At 38.4% G+C, this 4,796-nt stretch overlaps 1 non-coding gene across 1 annotated transcript; it reads right to left on the bottom strand.

Annotated features, from left to right (window-relative positions):
• Nucleotides 1–4,389: 4,389 nt before the first annotated feature.
• LOC112700439 (small nucleolar RNA R71) lies at nt 4,390–4,497 on the bottom strand. The gene has a single exon (XR_003153348.1). It is a non-coding gene; the product is annotated as a small nucleolar RNA R71 (small nucleolar RNA).
• Nucleotides 4,498–4,796: the final 299 nt, after the last annotated feature.

Consider the following 4,796-nt stretch of genomic DNA (forward strand, 5'->3'; position numbering starts at 1 on the left):
CTCATAGTAAAGTCTAGAAATATGATTTTTGCATAAAAACTAATAAAAATATACTAAAAAGTAGCTAGATCCTACTAAAAACTATCTAAAAAAATGCCAAAAAGCGTATAAATTATCTGCTCATCAGTCCCCAAGTCCCAACCAGAAGGGGAGCAGATGGTGTAGTCATTCCTAAGACAGAGTTCGAATGGAATGATGAAGATAAAAAGAAGATAGAGCTCAACACCAAAGTTGTCAACATGCTCAACTGTGCTATCAGCTTTGAGGAATATTGAAATGTATCAAGATGCAAAATAGCAAAGGAAATTTGGGACAAGCTCCAAGTCACCCATGAAGGGACTACCCAATTCAAGAGAACCAAAATAGACATACTGAGCAAAGAGTACGAAATGTTCTTGATGAGCGGATAATTTGTACGCTTTTTGGCATTGTTTTTAGTATGTTTTTGGTATGATCTAGTTAGTTTTTAGTATATTTTTATTAGTTTTTAGTTAAAATTCACTTTTCTGGACTTTACTATGAGTTTGTGTGTTTTTCTGTGATTTCAGGTATTTTCTGGCTGAAATTGAGGGACCTGAGCAAAAATCTGATTCAGAGACCAAAAAGGACTGCAGATGCTGTTGGATTCTGACCTCCCTGCACTCGAAGTGGATTTTCTGGAGCCACAGAAGCCCAATTGGCGCGCTCTCAACGGCGTTGGAAAGTAGACATCCTGGGCTTTCCAGCAATATATGATAGTCCATACTTTGCCCAAGATTTGATGGCCCAAACCGGCGCTCAAAGTCACCTTCAAGATTTCCAGCGTTAAACGCCGGAACTAGCACCCAAATGGGAGTTAAACGCCCAAACTGGCATAAAAGCTGGCGTTTAACTCCAAGAAGAGTCTCTACACGAAATTGCTTCATTGCTCAGCCCAAGCACACACCAAGTGGGCCCGGAAGTGGATTTTTATGTCATTTACTCATCTCTGTAAACCCTAGGCTACTAGTTTTCTATAAGTAAGACATTATACTATTGTATTTTCATCTTTTGATCACTTTAGATCTGAGATCAGATCTTGGTTCTTCTGGTTCCCTCTATGGGGCCGAAACCAATGATCACTCTTGTTCTTATGTATTTTCAACGGTGGAGTTTCTACACACCATAGATTAAGGTGTGGAGCTCTGCTGTACCTCGAGTATTAATGCAATTACTATTGTTCTTCTATTCAATTCCGCTTGTTCTTGTTCTAAGATATCACTTGTTCTTCAACTTGATGAATGTGATGATCCGTGACACTCATCATCATTCTCACCTATGAACATGTGACTGACAACCACCTCTGTTCTACCTTCGATTGGGTGAATATCTCTTGGTTTCCTGATTGCACGATGCATGGTTGATCGCCTGACAACCGAGCCAACCATTCCGTGAGATCAGAGTCTTCGTGGTATAGGCAAGAATTGATGGCGGCATTCAAGAGAATCCGGAAGGTCTAACCTTGTCTGTGGTATTCTGAGTAGGATTCAATGATTGAATGACTGTGACGTGCTTCAAACTCCTAGCAGGCGGGGCGTTAGTGACAGACGCAAAAGAATCGCTGGATTCTATTCCGGCCTGACCGAGAACCGACAGATGATTACCCATGCTGTGACAGAGCATAGGCAACGTTTTCACTGAGAGGATGGGAGGTAGCCATTGACAACGGTGAAACCCTACATAAGCTTGCCATGGAAAGGAATAAAAAGGATTGGATGAAGACAGTAGGAAAGCAGAGAGACGGAAGGGAAGGCATCTTCATGCGCTTATCTGAAGTTCCTACCAATGAATTACATAAGTATCTTTATCTTTACTTTTGTGTTCATCACCATATCCATATGAGTTTGCCTGACTAAGATTTACAAGATGTCCATAGCTTGCTTCATACTAACAATCTCCGTGGGATCGACCCTTACTCGCGTAAGGTTTATTACTTGGACGACCCAGTGCACTTGCTGGTTAGTTGTGCGAAATTGTGTAATGCCATGGTATTGAGCTACCAAGTTTTTGGGGTTCATGACCGGGGATTATGAGAGTTGTGAAAAGTATTGATCACAATTTCGCGCACCAAGTTTTTGGCGCCGTTGCCGGGGATTGTTCAAGTTTTGAGCAAGCTTTTGGTCCGGTAACATCAGTGCCAAATTTCTGATCCGGCAACAGCACCAAGTTTTTGGCGCCGTTGCCGGGGATTGTTCAGTTTGGACAACTGACGGTTCATCTTGTTGCTTAGATTAGGTATTTATTTTTTTCGAAATTCTTGAAGATGAATTCTAGAGTTTCATGATGATTTGTTGAAGTCTGGCTGGCTGAGAAGCCATGTCTAATCTCATTGGACCGAGGTTTCAACTTATCATCACAAGAGCTTGTTGATTTTTATCAATCTTGCTTTTGGAGCAGTGATCTGCTAAGGCTTGGCTGACCTTTGGTCATGTCTAGTGTTTTGGACCGAAGCTTTCTTTGAAAGCTTGGCTGGTTGTGAAGCCATGTCTAATTCCTGGACCGGAGTCTTAGACTAGCATTGCACTGATTCCTGGAATTCTCATTAAGAATTTTGATATCTTTTTCCACTTAATTTTCGAAAAACACAAAAAAAAAATCAAAAAAATCATAAAAACCAAAAATTTCTTGTTTGAGTCTAGTGTTTCATCTTAAGTTTGGTGTCAATTGCATGCATTCATTCATGTGTCTTAAGAATTTTCAAGTAATTCTTGATAATTTTCGTGCTCTGATCTTTGAATTCAATTGACTTGAGTGTTTTGTGTGTCTCATATGCATTTTCATTTTGTTAGTGTCAGTAGTATACAAACTGCTAAGTTTGGTGTCTTGCATGCATTGTTATTTGATTTTAGTTGCATTTTTGATTTGTTCTTATTATTAAAAATCCAAAAATATTTTTTTTATTTGTGTCTTCTCAAGTCAATGATACAGAGAATTGAAGATTCAGAACATACAGCAGAGGAATTACACAGAAAAAGCTGGGCGTTCAAAACGCCCAGTGAAGAAGGACAGACTGGCATTTAAACACCAGCCAGGGTACCTGGTTGGGCGTTTAACGCCCAAAAGGGTATAGTTTTGGGCGTTAAACGCCAGAATGTGCACCATTCTGGGCGTTTAACGCCAGGATGGCACAAGGGGGAAGATTCTGTTTTTCAATGCAATTTTTTTTCAGGTTCTCAAAGTTTTTCAAAATCAAATCTTTTTCAAATCATATCTTTTCAATCATATGTTTTCAAAATCAATTTTTCAATCAAATCTTTTTCAAAATCAATTTCTTTCTATTTTCAAAGATACTTACTATCAATTAATGATTTGATTCAACATTTCAAGTATGTTGCCTTTTCTGTTGAGAAAGGTTTAATGTTTGAATCATATCTTTTCTTGTTAGTCAAGTTTTTAATTTTCAAAATCAAATCTTTTTAAAATGTTTTTCAAATCATATCTTCTCAATCACATTTTTTTTAAAACTAATCATATCTTCTTAACCACATCTTTTTCAAAATAGTTTTCAATCAAATCTTTTTAATTTTTAATTTCAAAATCTTTTTCAAAAAAATCACTTGATCTCTTTCTCACTCTTGGTTTTCAAAAATTAATTAGTGTTTTTCAAAATGTTTTCAAAATTTCTTACTTAATTTTTGAAAACCACTTCCCTCCTTATCACATCCTTCTATTTATGAACTAACACTATTCCTTAATGCAAAAATTTGAACTCCATCTTCTTTGACAAGTTCGAATTTTCTACTTCTGTCTTCTACTTTTCTCTGACACCTAAAGGAATCTCTATACTGTGACATAGAGGATTCCACATTTTCTTGTTCTCTTCTCTTTCATATAAGCAGGAGCAAAGACAAAGGCATTCTTGTTGAAGCTGACCCTGAACCTGAAAGGACCTTGAAGAGAAAGCTAAGAGAAGCCAAAGCACAACTCTCTTTAGAGGACCTGACCGAATTCTTCAAAGAAGAAGAACACATGGCAGCTGAAAACAACAATGCCAACAATACACGGAAGGTGCTGGGTGACTTTACTGCACCTACTCCCGACTTTTATGGGGGAAGCATCTCTATCCCTGCCATTGGAGCAAACAACTTTGAGCTTAAGCCTCAATTAGTTTCTCTAATGCAACAGAATTGCAAGTTCCATGGACTTCCATTGGAAGATCCTCATCAGTTTTTAGCTGAATTCTTGCAAATCTGTGACACTGTCAAGACTAATGGGGTTGACCCTGAGGTCTACAGACTTATGCTATTCCCTTTTGCTGTAAGAGACAGAGCTAGGACATGGTTGGACTCACAACCTAAAGAAAGCCTGGACTCTTGGGAAAAGCTAGTCAATGCCTTCTTGGCAAAGTTCTTTCCACCTCAAAAATTGAGTAAGCTTAGAGTGGAAGTCCAAACCTTCAGACAGAAGGAAGGAGAATCCCTCTATGAAGCTTGGGAAAGATACAAACAACTAATCAGAAAGTGTCCTTCTGATATGCTTTCTGAATGGAGTATCATAGGTATTTTCTATGATGGTCTCTCTGAACTGTCCAAGATGTCTTTGGATAGCTCTGCAGGAGGATCTCTTCATCTGAAGAAGACGCCTACTGAAGCTCAAGAACTGATTGAAATGGTTGCAAATAACCAATTCATGTACACTTCTGAAAGAAATCCTGTGAACAATGGGACTAGTCAGAAGAAAGGAGTTCTTGAGATTGACACTCTGAATGCCATTTTGGCTCAGAATAAAATATTGACCCAACAAGTCAATATGATTTTTCAAAGTCTGTCTGGAATGCA

This window comes from Arachis hypogaea, chromosome 6 (assembly GCF_003086295.3).
Source record: "Arachis hypogaea cultivar Tifrunner chromosome 6, arahy.Tifrunner.gnm2.J5K5, whole genome shotgun sequence".
NCBI classification, from domain to species: domain Eukaryota; kingdom Viridiplantae; phylum Streptophyta; class Magnoliopsida; order Fabales; family Fabaceae; genus Arachis; species Arachis hypogaea.